The 21,445-nt window shown below is 44.7% G+C and overlaps 1 protein-coding gene across 2 annotated transcripts in view; it reads right to left on the bottom strand.

Annotated features, from left to right (window-relative positions):
* The window catches only part of LOC136843740 (uncharacterized), a 474,729-nt gene that overhangs the window by 54,978 nt on the left and 398,306 nt on the right, over positions 1–21,445 (bottom strand). The window contains exon 6 of one of the 2 annotated variants that reach the window (XM_067112392.1): positions 4,578–4,770. The gene's annotated coding sequence lies outside the window, so the exon portion shown is untranslated. The remainder of the gene's footprint in view (positions 1–4,577; positions 4,771–21,445) is intronic. The other variant, XM_067112393.1, reaches the window with a different exon arrangement.

Here is a 21,445-nt window from a genome sequence, read left to right as displayed (position 1 = left end):
TTCCTCCCTCCCAACACCACCTCTCTTCTCCAGCCTATGGACCAGGGCATGAGCCATACCTTCAAGGCACTCTATACCAGGAACTCCCTCCAGTACCTTGTGAATACAATGGACACTGACCGTGAACTTACACTGAAAGACTATTGGCGTAAATTCACGATTGCCATGTCTGTCCGTCATCGACCAATCATTGAAGGACATGAAGAAGGAGACCCTGAATGTGTGCTGGAACAAGTTGTGACTGGAGTGTGTTCATGATTACAGGGGCTGTCTAGTTGGTGAGCATTCTAGGTGGAGAAGGCTTCGAGGACATCACTGAGGATGAAGTCAGCACCCTCATTGACGCCTACTCTGATCCCCTGACAGACCAGGATTTGGAAGACCTGAGGAAGTCTTCCAGTGAGGCAGAAGATACGCCAGGTTCAGGGGAGGAGCAGGAGGAGGAGGAGGAGGAGGGCCTGACTTTGGAACATCTGTCCCAAGTTAGGAGAATGATCAAGGATATGCAGGAGTTTGTTTCAACAAGGGATCCTTATATGGAAAGCTCCTTAAAGTTTTCAAACATCCTTGATTCAGCATTGAAGCCCCATAATCAAGCCCTCACCACCATGGGACAGCAGCTGCCTATCACCATGTTCATCAAACAGACGAAGAAGGCCCCTCCAAAGCCTCCCCAATCGCCTGAAGTAGTGCCTCCCAAATCGACTGAAGAAGTGCCTCCCAAAGTGCCCCCTGAAGGTGAAGAGTTGCCCTTAGATGAGTTGTAGCTCCTCTGCTTTGCTGTGCAATCATATCTTCGTCATTCATTGGACTGCACAGCTAATTCATCATCACCATCTTTAATCAACATTCATCAGTGGTGAGTACCTGTATGATTTACGTATGTAGTAATCTTAACCCTTAAACGCCGAGCCTCTATTTACAAAAGTGTCTCTCGTAAGCTGGCGGCGTTCGGGAGTTAGCGCCGAAGCGGAAAAAAAGCTTTTTTCAAAAATTCACAACACTCTTAGTTTTTAAGATTAAGAGTTCATTTTTGGCTCCTTTTTTTTGTCATTGCCTGAAGTTTAGTATGCAACTATCAGAAATGAAAAAAAATATCATTACCATATATAAATATTGAAATATATGACAGAGCAAAAAAAAATTTCATATATAATTGTATACAAATCGCGCTGTGAGCAAAACGGTTCAAGCTAATGAGTTATTTTTTTCCTTGTATTGTACACTAAATTGCGATGATTTTGGTATATAACAAATTGTAAAACGATCAAAGCAACACAGAGAAAATATTATCACAAAATGATGCACGAATTCGTAACGCGCAGACGTAAAAAAAAAATTTTTCAAAAATTCACCATAAATCAAAATATTGTGCTAGAGACTTCCCAATTTTGCAAAATGAAGGTAATTGATTGAATAATACTAGACTGTAAGTGTTTTAGCAAAATGAAGGTAATTGATTGAATAATACTAGACTGTAAGTGTTTTAGCTTACAATTGCAGTTTTTTACCATTTCGGTCGAGTTAAAATTGACCGAAGGTAGAATTTTTTCTATTTATCGTGATTTATATGAAAATATTTCAAACCTGATAAAAGCTACAATGAGTTATTTATGTTGTATTCTACATGAAATTGGGCACATTTTCATATATAAAACTTTATGTAACGACTAATATAAAATAGTGTAAACATTACGACAAAGTGACAAAAGAATTTCTGAGATGTTCGGCCGAGTTACCGCGCGGAAGTAAGGAAAAAGTTTTTTTTCAAAACTTCACCATAAATCGAAATATTGTGCTAGAGACTTCCAATTCACTGCAAAATGAAGGTAAATGATTGAATATTACTAGAATGTAAGAGCTTTAGCTTAAGATTGCGTTTTTCGATAATTTAGGTCAAGTCAAAGTTGACCGAAGGTTGAAATTTTGGCACATTGTGATTTATATGAAAATATTACAAAACTGATAAAAGCTACAGCCACGTGTTATTTTATGTTATATTCTACATGAAATTGGGCACATTTTCATATAGAAATCTTTATGTAACGACTAATATAAAACGGTGCAAATATTATGACAAAGTGACGAAAGAATTTCTGAGATGTTCGGCCGAGTTACCGCGCGGAAGTAAGGAAAAAGTTTTTTTTAAAAATTCACCATAAATCGAAATATTGTGCTAGAGACTTCCAATTTGCTGCAAAATGAAGGTAAATGATTGAATATTACTAGAATGTAAGAGTTTTAGCTTACAATTGCGTTTTTCGATCATTTCGGTCAAGTCAAAGTTGACCGAAGGTTGAAATTTGGGCACAGCGTGATTTATATGAAAATATTACAAAACTGATAAAAGCTACAACCATGAGTTATTTTTTGTTGTATTCCACATGAAATTGCACACATTTTCATATATAAAACTTTATGTAACGACTAATATAAAATGGTGCAAACATTACGACAAAGTGACGAAAGAATTTCTGAGATGTTCGGCCGAGTTACCGAGTGCGGACGTAAGGAAAAAGCTTTTTCAAAAATTCACCATAAATCGAAATATTGTGCTAGAGACTTCCAATTTGCTGCAAAATGAAGGTAAATGATTGAATGTTACTAGAATGTAAGAGTTTTAGCTTACAATTGCGTTTTTCGATTATTTCGGTCGAGTCAAAGTTGACCGAAGGTTGAAATTTTGGCACATCGTGATTTATATGAAAATATTACAAAACTGATAAACGCTACAACCATGAGTTATTTTTTGTTGTATTCTACATGAAATTGCACGCGCATTATCATATATAAAACTTTACGTAACCACTAATATAAAACGGTGCAAATATTACGACAAAGTGACGAAAGAATTTCTGAGATGTTCGGTCAAGTTACCGCGCGCGGACGTAAGGAAAAAGTTTTTTTCAAAAATTCACCATAAATCGAAATACTGTGCTAGAGACTTCCAATTTGTTGCAAAATGAAGGTAAATGATTGAATGCTACTAGAATGTACAAGTTTTAGCTTACAATTGCGTTTTTCGACCATTTCAGTCGAGTCAAAGTTGACCAAAGGTTGAAATTTTGGCACTTATCGTGTTTTGTATGAAAATATTTCCAAACTGATAAAAGCTACACAACCATAGGTTGTTTTTTGTTGTATTTTACATGAAATTGCACACATTTTCATATATAAAACTTTATGTAATGGCTAATATAAAACGGTGCAAAAATTACGACAAAATGACCAAAGAATTTCTGAAATTTTCAGCCAAGTTACCGCCGGACGTAAGGAAAAAGTTTTTTCAAAAATTCACCATAAATTGAAATATTGTGCTAGAGACTTTCAATTTGTTGCAAAATGAAGGTAAATGATTGAATACTACTAGAATGTAAGAGTTTTAGCTTACAATAGCGTTTTTCGACCATTTCAGTCGAGTCAAAGTTGACCGAAGGTTGAAATTTTTTGTAGTCGACGTACGGAACATCGACTCGTCACCTGAGAGACAATTTTAGTCGACTTACGATACGTCCAGTCGGTGTTTAAGGGTTAATATGTACGTAGTATTAAATTTTTAAAAATGTGCATATGTATTTTTTTTTGTCTCTCCCTTTGTGAATTATGTACAAATACCAATGTTTCCCCCTCTAAAAGAAAACAGGATGGCTTGTAACTGTATGAAAGAAAATATGCGTGGCAGAATACAAAGGGGGGACTGGATTATTTTCACCTACAGCTGTAAACCATATAATACGTACATATATTTTTAATGATAAAATGTTTAAGATTATTTGGAAATGATGTTAATAATATCATTTCAAAGATTAATACAGTAATACGATAATAGTTTAATGTATATCTGACGTAGACTGGTATTTTTAGGCATACTTTGGTGTTTGAACTTTCAAGACAGACAGTTATAAGTGTTTTTAGAGGGGGCTCTAAGTATTCACGGACTTTAACTATTCGCGGGGGTCATGGAACACATCCCCTGTGAATATGGGGTTTACTGTATATAAATAAATGTATTATACATATACACACACACATATATATATGCATATTTAAAATATATATACACATATTTATAAGTGCAAAAAATGACAGTACCTGCAAAATGCCAAACTTGGATGAGAGAATGTCTCCCATGCCCTCTAAGCCTATCAGCCTGTATTTAGGTAGATTCTTGTACACATAAGCAATGCTTATGGAAGGAAATGTTTTGTATTTCTTACAAACGGAATTTTTTCAATGTCTTGCAGTAACTGTTCATTTTGTTCATATATTACACTCAATATTCCATATCGTCACCCTCATAAACTAACTGCCTAAGTCATTTTTCTAACCAAGTCACAATCATGACTTAGGCATAGTGATAATAATGCCTAAGTCACCGAGTGACTTAGGAAGAAAGCTTTTTGGGAAATTTATTCCACTTACTTTCTACATCTGACTTCGGCAAGTATACCAGTAGGTGCGCCACATATTGGAGATTTGATTTAGGCAAAAATCCAAAAATCAATGAAAAATGACTTAGGCAGTTAGTTTATGAAGGTGACGATATGGTGCATATACAAAAACAAATGTAACCTCACCTTTGATACTGTATGAACGAACCACAACTGGTATGTCCCATTCTTTGTCAAAGTTTGGACCAGGATTGTCTGTGATGACTTTCAATGCACTCGCAGACACTACAATATTTGCACCATGCTTTCTGGCCAAATATATAGCATTTGGATCCTTACTTACTGCAATTAAAGAAACTATTTAGATGAAAACAGAATACTGTACACAAATATAAGTTCATCCAAAAATCTCAAAAAATCTTAAATGAGAAAAATCCATCCACAAAAACAATAAAAACAAATAAGAGTACAAGTCTACTAGTCTGTTAGATTGGCAACAAAGTTCAAAAACTATTTGAGAAAGTTCAAAGCCACAGAAATAAACCAAGTGTTAAAACTAAGTACAGTACAAACCAGTACCATGCTAGATCATATCTTGTAAACAAAATCATCAAATGTTGTTTGATATCTGCAAATTCCCTTCATTAAAACAGCACTGACAAAAATATTATGCATAAAAATGAACTAAGATGATAAAAGCTTTCATCTTCTTATGACTAACTTTTAATTTCAGATACCTCACTGTCCTCCATTACATAATCATAAACTCCAATAATCATCATCTTGAGCCAATAAAGAGAGCATCCCTTGTGATGGATCTACTAATTCACACATACCTTTTCTAAATTTTGTCTCAGGATTTTTACGCGAAGGAATGGTAAAAGGCTCTGTAGAATGAACACCAATATGTGAGATCTGAGTTTTGTGACAGTCTGTAACAAATGAGAGAGACCAAAAATATTCCCGCCTTTTGCGCAAGTAACTTTACCTGATAATTCATGAAGAATACTGGCATGATCCAAAATCTACATGCTAAAAGATTCAAATGATATCCTTGTTGAAACTTTTCAAAACAAAAAAATTTTATATCTGGGAGGCCAGAAAGACCTATTCTAGAGCGTGAAAATTCAGAAAAAGGGGGTCATTTTTAGGCTTTTCATCTCAACTGTGTTTTCCTTATGACTTCTACTGATTACACAAGTGAATCTGGGAAGTGTTGCTCACTTCTTTGTCTGCAGATGCTAATTCTCTGGTAATTTTCATACTTTTCAGGTTAAACTGATGTTTGAATCAATTTAACCACCCACACCTTGCTGCAAATGACTTGATTCCCTTTTTAACATAAGCTTTTCTACTGAATTTCTCATACAGACTTAAAACTTTCTGCCACAGAATGTCTTCTATCCACATACTTAGAGCTTTGATTGTTTACCAACACTATCCCATGCTGTTGAAGTAACTTAAGCATCTGTGGGGGGGCAACAGCCAACCTTTCACATATGCTCTAACATACACTTAAATTTCCCAAATAAACAATTTGTTCTACTAACTTCCTAGTTTGCTCAGCAAAAAATTTTGTTCTATTTGAATCATATCTAATACCTTCACTTTTTCTGCTAAAGTAGGGGTACATCATGAACCCTCTTGGGCTTGCTCTCACTAATACTGGAAACACTTCTTGCAAACTTTAGAGCCATTGCAAGGGTTAACTGAGGCTTCTTTGTAATACCGAAACAGTGCACACAGGTTGTATGGGAGTTAAGCTATGGTAGAGGGCTAAGTCTGAACTGAGTGTGAAGTGGTGCTGTAGTAGTACAAGCTGGAAGAGACAAAGGGCAATGTGTAGAGATGCTGGGCAGGACAAAATATGCATAGAGAGATGCTGGGCAGGACAAAGGATGCATAGAAGATGATGGCAGGACAAAAATGCATAGAAAGATGCTGGGCAAGACAAAGGATGCATAGAGAGATGCTGGGCAGGAAAAAGGATGCATAGAGAGATGCTGGGCAGGACAAAGGATGCATAGAGAGATTCTGGGCAGGACAAAGGATGCATAGAAAGATACTGGGCAGGACAAAGGTTGCATAGAGAGATGCTGAGCAGGACAAAGGATGCATAGAGAGATGCTGGGCAGGAAAAAGGATGCATAGAGAGATGCTGGGCAGGACAAAGGATGGATAGAGATGCTGGGCAGGACAAAGGATGCATAGAGAGATGCTGGGCAGGACAAAGGATGCACAGAGATGCTGGAGCAGGACAAAGGATGATGCACAGGAGAGATGCTGGGCAGGACAAAGGATGCATAGAGATGCTGGGCAGGAAAAAGGATGCATAGAGAGATGCTGGGCAGGAAAATGATGCATAGAGAGATGCTGGGCAGGAAAAAGGATGCATAGAGAGATGCTGGGCAGGAAAAAGGATGCATAGAGAGATGCTGGGCAGGAAAAAGGATGCACAGAGAGATGCTGGGCAGGACAAAGAATGCATAGAGAGATGCTGGGCAGGACAAAGGATGCATAGAGAGATGCTGGGCAGGACAAAGGATGCATAGAGAGATGCTGGGCAGGACAAAAGAGGCATAGAGAGATGCTGAGCAGGACAAAGGATGCATAGAGAGATGCTGGGCAGGACAAAGGATGCATAGAGAGACGCTGGGCAGGACAAAGGATGCATAGAGAGATGCTGGGCAGGAAAAAGGATGCATAGAGAGATGCTGGGCAGGAAAAGAGGATGCATAGAGAGATGCTGGCCAGGACAAAGGATGCATAGAGAGATACTGGGCGGGAAAAAGGATGCATAGAGAGATGCTGGGCAGGAAAAGGGATGCATAGAGATGCTGGGCAGGAAAAAGGATGCATAGAGAGATGCTGGACAGGAAAAAGGATGCATAGAGAGATGCTGGGCAGGAAAAAGGATGCATAGAGAGATGCTGAGCAGGACAAAGGATGCATAGAGAGATGCTGGGCAGGATAAAGGATGCATAGAGAGGCTGGGCTGGGCAGGACAAAGGATGCATAGAGAGATGCTGGGCAGGAAAAAGGATGCACAGAGAGATACAAAAATGGGCAGGACAAAGGATGCATAGAGAGATGCTGGGCAAGACAAAGGATGCTGGCAGGACAAAGGATGCATAGAGCGATGCTGGGCAGGACAAAGGATGCATAGAGCGATGCTGGGCAGGACAAAGGATGCATAGAGATGCGGGCAGAAAAATGGGCAGGACAAAAAGGATGCATAAGAGATGCTGGAGCAGAGCATAGATGCTGGCAGGACAAAGGATGCATAGAGAGATGCTGGGAAGGACAAAGGATGCATAGAGAGATGCTGGGGATGCAGGACAAAGGATGCATAGAGAGATGCTGGGCAGGACAAAGGATGCATGAGCGATGCATGGGCAGGACAAAGGATGCATAGAGAGATGCAGGACAAAAGATGGGCAGGACAAAGGATGCATAGAGAGATACTGGGCAGGACAAAGGATGCATAGAGAGATGCTGGGCAGGACAAGAGGATGCATAGAGAGATGCTGGGCAGGACAAAGGATGCAAAGACAAAAAAATGCAGAGAGATGCTGGGCAGGACAAAGGATGCATAGAGAGATGCTGGGCAGGACAAAGGATGCAGGAGAGAGATGCTGGGCAGGACAAAGGATGCATAGAGAGATGCTGGGCAGGACAAAGGATGCATAGAGCGATGCTGGGCAGGACAAAGGATGCATAGAGCGATGCTGGGCAGGACAAAGGATGCATAGAGAGATACTGGGCAGGACAAAGGATGCATAGAGAGATGCTGGGCAAGACAAAGGATGCTGGCAGGACAAAGGATGCATAGGAGCGATGGGGCAGGACAAAGGATGCATAGAGAGATACTGGGCAGGACAAAGGATGCATAGAGATGCTGGGCAAGACAAAGGATGCTGGCAGGACAAAGGATGCATAGAGCGATGCTGGGCAGGACAAAGGATGCAGAGAGAGATGCTGGGCAGGAAAAAGGATGCATAGAGAGATGCTGGGCAGGACAAAGAATGCATAGAGAGATGCTGGGCAGAAAAAGGATGCATAGAGAGATGCTGAGCAGGGACAAAAGGATGCTGCATAGAGAAATGCTGGGCAGGACAAAGGATGCATAGAGAGATGGTGGGCAGGACAAAAGATGCACAGAGAGATGCTGGGCAGGAAAAAGGATGCATAGAGAGATGCTGGGCAGGACAAAGGATGCATAGAAAGATGCTGGGCAGGACAAAGGATGCACAGAGAGATGCTGGACAGGACAAAGGATGCGCAGAGAGATGCTGGGCAGGACAAAGGATGCGCAGAGAGATGCTGGTCAGGACAAAAGATGCATATAGAGATGCTGGGCAGGACAAAGGATGCATAGAGAGATGCTGGGCAGGACAAAAGATGCTGGGCAGGACAAAGGATGCATAGAAAGATGCTGGGCAGGACAAAGGATGCATAGAGAGAGGCTGGGCAGGACAAAGGATGCACAGAGAGATGCTTGGCTAGACAAAGGATGCATAGAAAGATGCTGGGCAGGACAAAATATGCATAGAGAGATGCTGGGCAGGACAAAGGATGCATAGAAAGATGATGGGCAGGACAAAAAATGCATAGAAAGATGCTGGGCAAGACAAAGGATGCATAGAGAGATGCTGGGCAGGACAAAGGATGCATAGAGAGATGCTGGGCAGGACAAAGGATGCATAGAGAGATGCTGGGCAGGACAAAGGGTGCATAGAGAGATGCTGGGCAGGACAAAGCATGCATAGAGAGATGCTGGGCAGGAAAAAGGATGCATAGAGAGATGCTGGGCAGGAAAAATGATGCATAGAGAGATGCTGGGCAGGAAAAAGGATGCAGAGAGATGCTGGGCAGGAAAAAAGATGCATAGAGAGATGCTTTGGGCAGGAAAAGGATGCACAGAGAGATGCTGGGCAGGACAAAGAATGCATGAGAGATGCTGGGCAGACAAAGGATGCATAGAGAGATGCTGGACAGGACAAAGGTCGCACAGAGATGCTGGGCAGGACAAAAGATGCATAGAGAGATGCTTGGGCAGGACAAAGGATGCATAGAGAGATGCTGGGCAGGACAAAGGATGCATAGAGAGATGCTGGGCAGGACAAAGGATGCATAGAGAGATGCTGGGCAAGACAAAGGATGCTGGCAGGACAAAGGATGCATAGAGCGATGCTGGGCAGGACAAAGGATGCAGAGAGATACTGGGCAGGACAAGGATGCATAGAGAGATGCTGGGCAAGACAAAGGATGCTGGCAGGACAAAGGATGCATAGAGCGATGCTGGGCAGGACAAAGGATGCATAGAGAGATACTGGGCAGGACAAAGGATGCATAGAGAGATGCTGGGCAAGACAAAGGATGCTGGCAGGACAAAGGATGCATAGAGCGATGCTGGGCAGGACAAAGGATACAGAGAGAGATGCTGGGCAGGACAAAAGGATGCATAGAGAGATGCTGGGCAGGACAAAGAATGCATAGAGAGATGCTGGGCAGAAAAAAGGATGCATAGAGAGATGCTGAGCAGGACAAAGGATGCATAGAGAAATGCTGGGCAGGACAAATGATGCATAGAGAGATGCTGGGCAGGACAAAAGATGCACAGAGAGATGCTGGGCAGGAAAAAGGATAAAGAATGCACAGAGAGATGCTGGGCAGGACAAAAGATGCATAGAGAGATGCTGGGCAGGACAAAAGATGCGTAGAGAGATGCTGGCCAGGACAAAAGATGCATACAGAGATGCTGGGCAGGACAAAAGATGCATAGAGAGATGCTGGGCAGGACAAAAGATGCATAGAGAGATGCTGGGCAGGACAAAAGATGCATAGAGAGATGCTGGGCAGGACAAAAGATGCATAGAGAGATGCTAGGCAGGACCAAAGATGCATAAAGAGATGCTGGGCAGGACAAAAGATGCATAGAGAGAGATGCTAAGATGAGGACAAAAGATGCATGAGAGAAGCTAGGCAGGACAAAAAGATGCATAGAGAGATGCTGGGCAGGACAAAAAGATGCATAGAGAGATGCTGGGCAGGACAAAAGATGCAGAGATAGATACTGGGTGCTGGGCACAAAGATGCGGATGCAGAGAGGTACTGGGCAGGACAAAAGATGCAGAGATAGATACTGGGCAGGACAAAAGATGCGTAGAGAGGTACTGGGCAGGACAAAAGATATGTAGAGAGATGCTGGAGAGATGCAGGAAAAAGATGCATGGAGAGATGCTGGGCAGGACAAAGATGCATAGAGAGATGCTGGGCAGGACAAAAGATGCGAGAGAGATGCTGGGCAGGACAAAAGATTCAGAGAGAGATGCTGGGCAGGACAAAAGATTCTGGGGAGAGATGCTGGGCAGGACAAAAGATTCAGGAAAAGGGATTTACAGAGAGATGCCAGGACAAAGGCAGGACCGAAGATGCATAGAGAGATGCTGGGCAGGACAAAAGATGCATAGAGAGATGCTGGGCAGGACAAAAGATGCAAAGGATGCTAGAGAGATGCTGGGCAGGACAAAAGATGCATAGAGAGATGCTGGGCAGGACAAAGATGCATAGAGAGATGCTGGACAGGACAAAAGATGCAGAGTGAGATGCTGGGCAGGACAAAAGATGCATAGAGAGGTGCTGGGCAGGACAAAAGGTGCATAGAGAGATGCTGGGCAGGGCAAAAGATGCATAGAGAGATGCTGGGCAGGACAAAAGATGCATAGAGAGATGCTGGGCAGGACAAAAGATTCGTAGAGAGATGCTGGGCAGGACAAAAGATTCGTAGAGATGCTGGGCAGCACAGAAAATGCATAGAGAGATGGAGGGCAGGACAAAAGATGCATAGAGAGATGCTGGGTAGGACAAAAGATCAGGACAAAGGATAGAGATGCTGGGCAGGACAAAAGATGCGAGAGAGATCCTGGGGAGGACAAAGATGCATAGAGAGATGCTGGGCAGGACAAAAGATGCATAGAGAGATGCTGGGCAGGACAAGCGATGACAAAAGAGAGATGCTGGGCAGGACAAAAGATGCATAGAGAGATGCTGGGCAGCAGGACAAAAGATGCATAGAGAGATGCTGGGCAGGACAAAAGATGCATAGAGAGATGCTGGGCAGGACAAAAGATGCATAGAGAGATGCTGGGCAGATGCACAAAAAAGATGCATAGAGAGATGCTGGGCAGGACAAAAGATGCATTGAGAGATGCTGGGCAGGACAAAAGAAAGATGCTGGGCAGGGACAAAAATGCATAGAGAGATGCTGGGCAGGACAAAAGATGCATAGAGAGATGCTGGGCAAAAGATGCAAAGATGCAAAAGAGCAGATGCTGGGCAGGACAAAAGATGCATAGAGAGATGCTGGGCAGGAGATGCTGAGAGATGCTGGGCAGGACAAAAGATGCATAGAGAGATGCTGGGCAGGACAAAAGATGCATAGAGAGATGCTGGCAGAGATGCTGGGGCAGGACAAAAGATGCATAGAGAGATGCTGGGCAGGACAAAAGATGCATAGAGAGATGCTGGGCAGGACAAAAGATGCATAGAGAGATGCTGGGCAGGACAAAAGATGCATAGAGAGATGCTGGGCAGGACAGGACAAAAGATGCATATGCTGGGCAGAGATGCTGGATGCTGGCATGCAGGACAAAAGATGCATAGAGAGATGCTGGGCAGGACAAAAGATGCATAGAGAGATGCTGAGGACAAAAGATGCATAGAGAGATGCTGGGGAGGACAAAGATGCATAGAGAGATGCTGGGCAGGACAAAAGATGCTGAGAGAGTGCTGGGCAGGATGCAAGAGATGCTGGGCAGGAGATGCTGGGCAGAAAAAGATGCATAGAGAGATGCTGGGCAGGACAAAAGATGCATAGAGAGATGCTGGGCAGGACAAAAGATGCATAGAGAGATGCTGGGCAGGACAAAAGATGCATAGAGAGATGCTGGGCAGGACAAAAGATGCATAGAGAGATGCTGGGCAGGACAAAAGATGCATTGAGATGCTGGGCAGAGATACTGAGATGCAGGACAAAAGATGCAGAGAGATGCTGGGCAGGACAAAAGATGCATAGAGAGATGCTGGGCAGGACAAAAGATGCATAGAGAGATGCTGGGCAGGACAAAAGATGGACAAAGATGCATAGAGAGATGCTGGGCAGGACAAGAAGATGCAAAGATGCTGGGCAGGACAAAAGATGTAGAGAGATGCTGGGCAGGACAAAAGATGCATTGCATAGAGAGATGCTGGGCAGGACAAAGATGCAGATGCTTGGGCAGGACAAAAGATGCATAGAGAGATGCTGGGCAGGACAAAAGATGCATAGAGAGATGATGGGCAGGACAAAAGATGCAAAGATGGGCAGGACAAAAGATGCAGAGAGATGCTGGGCAGGATAAAAGATGCGTAGAGAGATGCTGACTGGGTGAGATACAGGACAAAAGATGCATAGAGAGATGCTGGATGCAGGGACAAAAGATGCGATAGAGAGATGCTGGGCAGGACAAAAGATGCATAGAGAGATGCTGAGATGCAGGACAAAAGATGCATAGAGAGATGCTGGGCAGGATAAAAGATGCTGGGCAGGAGATGCGTAGAGATGCTGGGAAGGACAAAAGATGCATAGAGAGATGCTGGGTAGGACAAAAGATGCATAGAGAGATGCTGGGCAGGACAAAAGAGATGCTGGGCAGGACAAAAGATGCGTAGAGAGATGCTGGGAAGGACAAAAGATGCATAGAGATGCTGGGCAGGACAAAAGATGCGTAGAGATGCTGGGCAGGACAAAAGATGCATACAAAGATACTGGGCAGGACAAAAGATGCGTAGAGAGATGCTGGGTAGGACAAAAGATGCGTAGAGAGATGCTGGGCAGGACAAAAGATGTGTAGAGATGCTGGGCAGGACAAAAGATGTGTAGAGAGATGCTGGGCAGGACAAAAGATGCGTAGAGAGATGCTGGGCAGATGCTGGGCAGGACAAAAGATGCATACAAATATACTGGGCAGGACAAAAGATGCGTAGAGAGATGCTGGGTAGGACAAAAGATGCTGGGCAGGACAAAAGATGTAGAGATGCTGGGCAGGACAAAAGATGAGAGAGATGCTGGGCAGGACAAAGATGCTGGATGCTGGGATGCAGGACAAAAGATGGGCAGGAGAGAGATGCTGGGCAGGACAAAAGATGTGGGCAGAGAAAAGATGCTGAGATGCTGGGCAGGACAAAAGATGCAGAGATGCTGGGCAGATGTGTACTGGGCAGGACAAAAGATGCATACAGATATACTGGGCAGGACAAAAGATGCGTAGAGAGATGCTGGGCAGGACAAAAGATGCGTAGAGAGATGCTGGGCAGGACAAAAGATGTGTAGAGAGATGCAGGGCAGGACAAAAGATGCATACAGATATACTGGGCAGGACAAAAGATGCATACAGATATACTGGGTAGGACAAAAGATGTGTAGAGAGATGCTGGGCAGGACAAAAGATGCAGAGAGAGATGCTGGGCAGGACAAAAGATAATGTGTGGGCAATAGCATTGCCTGACGCTCTGTTTTGATTATGTTTTAGCTTGTATGACACATGCAATTTGAAATCTGTTTGAAGTGTTCATTTTTTTTCTTTGGCTGCTCACAGATGAGCAGATCAGACGATATTAGTCTGATTGAGCTGGTTTCTATGCTGGAACAGCCAGGCTGTGGCAAAATATGAGTCTTGTCCCCATTTTGTTTTCATTTCTCCTCTTGCACATCTTTCTCCCAGTATTTATACATATCACGCTGATTTCATTGCTTCTAATATTACTATTATTTCCATAAGATTAGTTGGGTTTGCAAGTTTTCCTTCTGTTTGGTTGAAGGGAAACTGCTGTATTATTAAAGGGACTAAGTCTGTCCTCATGCTCCTCTGAATATAAGCCATTTCAATTACTTCTGCTTTATCTGAGGTTTTTGAGAAGGTACCCTCTTAGCATCTCTGTAGGTTTGTTGAAGATAATAACCTGCCACCAGAATTACAGTTTGGGTTTTGCAAAGGCCTTGGTAACTGTGATGCACTCTTGTCAATGTCTACTGTCTTGCATAGTGCTCTTTATGAGGCAGCCATGATCGGGTATAGATTTTAGAGCAGTCTATGAGAGTGAATCATGAAGCATTTATATATACAGGCTAAGACTATTGAGAATTGGTGGATCTTTTATTAATATCTTGAATGAAATGGTCTGTGTTAATGGCCCATATAGTAGCATTAGTAATGTCATTTCAGATGTTCTTAAAGGTAGTGTTTGGACCTTTGCTAATTACTATCTATAATTGTGACATGTGGCAAGGTCTGGAGAAAAAACTGATTGCATATCCAAATAATGCCACTCTTATAGCTGTTTTTACTTCATGCCTTAAGTTTGTGGGTGCAAAATCCCTAAATAGAGATCTGGCATGTATTCATGAATGGAGCAGGCTTTGGGGCATCAAGTTAGGTATATCTTAGTTTAACCAGACCACTGAGCTGATTAAAGCCTAACCCTTCTAAAGCTCACAGTATGATAGCAGATAATTCAGAACATTTTTGCCTTTGCATCCTGACTTACATTTAAATAGTACAGTTTTAAATCTCAGTGACTCTTTTAAGAGTTGCGGCATAACTTTGATAATAAGACTTTTGAGAAGCACATAAATAATACTGCTTCTTCTGTATTTCAGAAAGTTGGTATCTTGCAATAATGTTTTTGAATGTTTCATGATGAATGTTTTTGAATGTTTCATGATGTGCTCTCCCAGGGCTGACTCTCGTCTAAAGCTCTATGGCAGAGTTTTGTAACGAATCAAGTTTATTTTGCCAATTCTTAATTTTGACTTGCGGCACAAACATGCCAAGGGTCCGTCGAATATTGGCAAAGTCCAAATAATGGAGAGTAAACAGGCTAGAGGTGTTCAAGGACAACCCTTCCTTCCTCACCTAACCTTGCCAATACCACATAACTGTCAACACTCATTATGCTTATAAACAACAACCATCACACTTTACAAGCCCTTCGTTGGCTGAGTCGGTTGAGCTTCAGACTGTCACTCGATGGGCCGGAGTTCAATTCCCACGGCCGCTTGATGAAGAGTTAGAGGAATTTATTTCTGGTGATAGAAATTCATTTCTCGCTATAATGTGGTTCGGATTCCACAATAAGCTGTAGGTCCCGTTGCTAAGTAACCAACTGGTTCTTAGCTACGTAAAATAAGTCTAATCCTTCGGGCCAGCCCTAGGAGAGCTGTTAATCAGCTCAGTGGTCTGGTAAAACTAAGGTATACTTAACTTTTTATTACACTTTACACTGAAGACTTTGCAAAAGGCAATTATTTACATTTTCCCCATATTTGTAACAAAATATGCTGCATAAATACAATTAGAAAAAAATGCAACCCCTTCTTTTTCTGTCCCTAGTAAATGACAGTTCAGTAGGCAGGCAGCCTGCTTGTGTTTACCCACAGCCCAACATGGTTTTACGACCATTAATGTATTTCTGAGTTCAGTCCCATGTCAGCCGGTGAAATTCCATTACAGCACGAATTTCTAGGTATAAAAATGCTAGATATACCAGAGAAAAAGAGCTTTCAGGAAAGCTGGGGTTACTACCCCCAGTCGAGCGTCTTCTAGGAAGACGTCGGTATAAGGAAGGGTGAGTGAAATACCACTACCACGGAAACATACTCAAAGATCTCTCCTTATCAAAACCCCGAACAGAGCGGTGAGCTGTTACAGCCCCTACACTCAACACCCGCCAGGACGGCGACACCAGCGCCACCTACCTCATTCCATTTTCTAGCACGTGATTGCACCTTCATTTCCTTTTGTGTGCTCGTGCCCTTTTTTTGGATTTATTTTCATCTCGCCATGTCATCGAGCAGCTTTACCATCTCAAGTTAAGTACCATCTTCTTGTGGGGTTTTGTTCTATTTTTTTGGCTGTTATGGTCTCGTCTTTTCATAAACATTGAGATCTTATTATGACGCCACGGCGTCCTCCGCCAGCCATGTCGATCATGAGGCTTACTCCCATCAGTTCTTTTCTGTTGGGGTTGTCTCCTTGTCGTTATAGATGTATTTTTGCCCCTTGGTTCCCATCCTGGTGGTTCCCTGCGTGGCTCCCCCTTTTTCTTGAATTTACATATCATTGGCCTGTCGGCCTTTGTGAGGGTGATGCCCCGTCCAGGTACTCCCAGGTTGGGTTCCTTATTATTTTTGGTCTCCATTAGGCTAATTATTTTATTCTTGGAGATGGTGCTCTCTTTTTATTTTATTTTATTTATTTTATTTACCTTTACCTCGTGGTGGCGGCAGCCTCAGATCTAACCGCTTCCCGAGGTAGGCTACGCACCCTATTGAGCACATTTTTGTTTCCATTTTTATGTGTGATGGTTATTTTGTGGAGTAGGCTTGTTTTGCTTCCATCCCCCTGCCCTGGGTGTGGGATCATCAGGTTGAGGGAGTTTTGTTGCTGTTTCCTCCGGGTCGTTTTTGGTGGGCAGAGTGAGCCCCTTAGTTCTCTTCCTTCATTTGGGGAATAGAGTTCTTTGGATGTGTTTCCTCTAGGCTAGTCGCCTCCTTGCCCCTCTTCTCGATCCCGGTTGGTTCTCGGCACAAAATTTCTCTCCCTGTTGCTTCCTCCTCCCCTCCGCACTCCTTCCATTTTCCTAGCCTATACTAGGTTAGGTCCCTATTAGGCTTCGCCTAGGTAGGAGTCGGGCATCGGGCTGGTAGCTTCCAGTAGTAGGCCACCCTCCCAAGTTTCATTTTTCTGGAGTGGAGTGTATGGTGCAGTTGAGCGGGTGATATTTTTCCCCCGTCTCCTGTTCCTTCCTGGTAGCCTACCCTCTCCCCTACTCCACCCCCCCCCTCCCCCTCCAGCCTTGCTCTACTCGCGCGGTGACGCTAGATGGCGTTTTCTCCGAGTTCAGGGACTCCTCCATTTGGTAGAGGGATTCGCCCTCCCATACAGTCCCTAGCATTGCAGTGTTGGTGTTGGTGGTTCGTTTGCTCGAACGTGTTCGACACTCTATCCCACACTTCTTTCTCCCGTCGGGTTACGTTGGCTAGGGTAATATATATTTGCTCCGGCTTATGTTATGAACATACGAGCATTTTGCCCACCTTGTTTCTCCGGCGGGGAAGTAAGTGAGAAGGATTTATATTATATAAGGAGCGGATCCCTCCGGTCTCCGGAGTATTTACCCTTACCATCACTTGTTTAATGTTATTGTTTTTGAATATATTTAGATAAGTGTGTTTATTTAATGGAGTACTCTCCTCATTTATATATATATACGTGAGTCCGGTTCTACACCAGGGGTTCCGCCGTTATTTTTACTGGCAGCCCTTATGGTGAGTTCCTGTTGTCTCATTCCTTTCATTCCCGGGTATTCGGGGTCTGGAAGCTTTTACCTTCCACTCTGTGTATTTTAGAGCTTATTGGCCTAGTTTATGATAAGGAGTTCTTCTCCGCCGGAGTATTCCGGTTGCAGTTGAAATTCCCGGCCTTGCCAGCTTTAGATTGCTTAGAGTGGTGGGTTCATGTACTTTTTCTACTTACAGACTGTTCGCTGTGAGGAGCCGGGTGTACCGCTTCACTCCAACAACCCTTACGGTCACGTGGTGTGCCGGACCCACGCTGGTTGTGCGGTCCGACTGGACGACCTGGTAGTTTGGCACCCTGATGGTTGTGAGGTTTGCTTCGCCTTGTGCGCAACCATCCAGGATGAGTCGGTAAGTGACAGTCTTCCTCCGCTTTACGCTCCTCATTTGTATATTGTTTACGAGGTTCCCGGACTGTTTTTTCGTTCTTGGCTAATTGTTGGTTTTCTTACAGGCGGACGAAGTCTTCCAAGAAGTCTGCCTTGGAATCCTCCGCCTGGGTGGCTGGGTTTGGCAGGAATGTTCCGTCGGGAAGCCCTACGCCCTCGACGCCAGGTTGAGGGACCTGCTCTACCCGGCGCACGGGTGGCGGCCGCAGTGCCAGAAGATCTTGCCACCCCATCATCCAGCAGATCCGGGATGAGACCCAGCCACCCCAAGTGGATATCCTCTACGCCGAGGTCTCGGAGGACGTCCGCCATTAGACTTAGACCTGGAACCGATGAACACTGAGAGCAGGACCAGGTGGTAAGTGGTGAGGTAGGTGAGGTTGTTGGGGCGGGCCCCTTTTTTGACTCCCCAGCTTCATCCATTTCTTCATTTGCAGGTTTTGTGAAGTCTTCCTCCTTGGGTGATAGAGCTCCATCTGCTATCCCCAAGTTGAAGTTGAAGACTTCATGGAAGGCGAAGGGCTATAAGTCCTCGTCCTCCAAGAAGGCATTGCCCTTTCCCCCCGTCAAAGGCTAAGGTCTCAGCACCTGTAGCCTCCGGGAGCAAGTCTGGTTCCTCCAGCAAAGGCGCGAGTAAGAGGGCTGCAAAACCAAGCCCTCCTCGCCAACCTGCCTTTGACGCAGAGGCCTTTGCCAACCAACTTTTCAAAAGTTCACGGAGGATTTGGACACGAGAATTTAACCAAAATCTCCGAAAAGTTGGCCAGTCATGATAACATACTGGCGGAATGGCTCACCCACCCCCAGCCGAACCCCAGTATGTCATCCCCGACACAGCGGACCTCCGCCTTTCGATCCTGTCGGTAACCCTTGGCGTTTTGCCTCTCAGGCCATCCAACATGATGGCAAACTGACATTGAAGGTCTTGGCACGAGACGGTTGGAGGAATTGGAGTTCTTCCCCGATCTTTTGCCCCCTACCCAGGCTTCGTAAGATTAACAGAGGAAGCTTGGGTTCGGTCGGATAAGGTTCCTAGGGAGACTGTCATCGTCCCTAGGGACCAAGCTCAGTCGGCTCTCCTGCGCACTCTGACGGAGTGGCAGGCAGAAAACACAAAGTTGACTCCTTTCAAGGGCAACTTCACCATGTTTGCCCTGGGAGACAACTTGCCCACCCCTTGCTTGAACAAAGTCGCCTGGCTACGGCCCGAGCGTGCTTTGATGGTAATCCGTTACCACAGCTGAGGGGAAACAGACCCCACTTCCCTGGTATTCCCAGGAAGTGATGAGTTCTGGATGGATGCTCCGTCCACTTTCACTGTCGGGAAACTGGACCCCTTCTGTGCTTCCTCACAGTTTAGTGAGCAGCTCCCCAAGCTGCCGGAATCTTTGCTAAAGGGAGTTTGATGCCCGGACTAAGTTAGCCCGGTCCTTGAACTCCGTCTGCCTTACAGAAGCCACTGCCGCCTCCTGCGCCGGACGAGCCATTTTTTTCAAGTCTTGGCTAAGTCCCTGTTAGCTGGCTTTCAGTCTGACCTGTTTGAATTCATCATGGCCAGACTGGAATGCAGAAAGTTCATTTTTGCCGATGCCACTATCCGTCACGAGCCTAACAAGCTTGTTAAGAAGCTCGATCTGGGGCCTAACCTCTTCCCAGAAGAAGAGGTTACGAATGTTATGGCTGAGGCTACACGGGCCAACCAGAGTCTGCGCTCGCTGGGGCATTTCTGCCTATAAACGCAAGACCCCAGAATCTGGCGGCCCCCAGACGAGGGAGGCAAACGTTTCAGGAGACATAAGAGGCCCCACCATCAGGCGGTAGTTCAAGCCGTCCCAGTCTCGGCAGTGGCACAGCCCTCCACCTCCAAGGCTCACCCCCAACAATATGTGCTGGTCCAACCAGCTCATTCCCTTGCTGCGCCCTCGTATGTTGCTTCGCCAGCATACAACCCCACCTATGAGGGCCGTGGATACTTTCACGGCCTTAATAGGATCGCAAGGGGAAAGAGGCAGAGCCCTCACAGAGGAAAACCCAACACCACCCCAAGAGGAAAGACCTGGACGTGGTAGAGGGAACAAACCCGCTCCCTCCCACTGAGAGAACACAGGTAGGTGGTCGCCTGTATTGGTTCAGGGACCAATGGACCTTCAGCCCTTGGGCACACAGCATTGTGTCCAAAGGACTAGGATGGAGCTGGATCAAGAACCCTCCTCCTCTAACCAGGTTTTACCAGCCACCCTCATCAATCCTACAGGATTATGTGACAGAATTGCTCAACAAACAAGCAATAAAGAAAGTAAGGCACCTAAAGTTTCAAGGCAGGTTATTCACTGTTCCCAAAAAGACTCCGATCAGCAAAGAGTGATCCTGGATCTGTCGCGTCTAAATCTCTACATAAAATGCGACAAATTTCGCATGCTTACGGTAGCTCAGGTACGGACTCTACTTCCGCGTGGAGCCGTCACCACCTCTGTCGATCTTTCAGACGCTTATTATCACGTCCGATTGCGCGGAACTTCTCTCAGTTCCTCGGTTTCAGACTCGGGAATCAAGCCTACTCCTTCAGGGTCATGCCCTTCGGTCTAAACATTGCGCCCAGGGTATTCACAAGCTGGCGGACACGGTAGTACAACAACTCCGGTCCCGAGGATATCCCTAGCAGCATATTTGGACGATTGGATAATTTGGGCACCAACAGTTCTGGAGTGTCAGAAGGCTACGCCCATAGTCATCAACTTCCTGAGTCGTTAGGTTTTCAACTGAACAGAGAGAAGTCCCGCCTGACTCGGAGTCCCGGTTTCAGTGGCTGGGCCTCCAGTGGGATCTGTCCTCTCACACGCTATCCTCCCGCCTCCCAAGAGGAAAGAGATAGCATCTCTCACCAGGAAATTTCTCAAAATCAATCAGCATCCCGCCGATCCCAAGAAAGAGTCCTTGGGTCTCTTCAATTTGCCTCAGTGACAGACCTGCTCTTAAAAGCGAAACTAAAAGACATAAACAGAGTGTGGCGGAGTCGAGCCAATGTCAAGCTCAGAGACAAGGTCTCCTCTATCCCTCAAATCTTAAAAACAAGACTGCGGCCTTGGACCTCAGTCAGAGGCCTGTCCAAATCAGTTCCGCTTCAATTTCCCCCGGCACTAGTTGTTCACACAGACGCTTCCCTAAGCGGCTGGGGGGGATATTCACCAAAACAAAAAGTACAAGGAACGTGGTCCACAATGTTTCAGCAGTTCCATATAAACACCCTGGAAGCTATGGCGGTCTTT

The sequence above is a fragment of the Macrobrachium rosenbergii genome, chromosome 12, assembly GCF_040412425.1.
Source record: "Macrobrachium rosenbergii isolate ZJJX-2024 chromosome 12, ASM4041242v1, whole genome shotgun sequence".
Classification (NCBI taxonomy): Eukaryota; Metazoa; Arthropoda; class Malacostraca; order Decapoda; family Palaemonidae; genus Macrobrachium; species Macrobrachium rosenbergii.
Note: the sequence above shows the minus strand (reverse complement) of the source record. Positions and strands in the feature narration are given on the sequence as shown.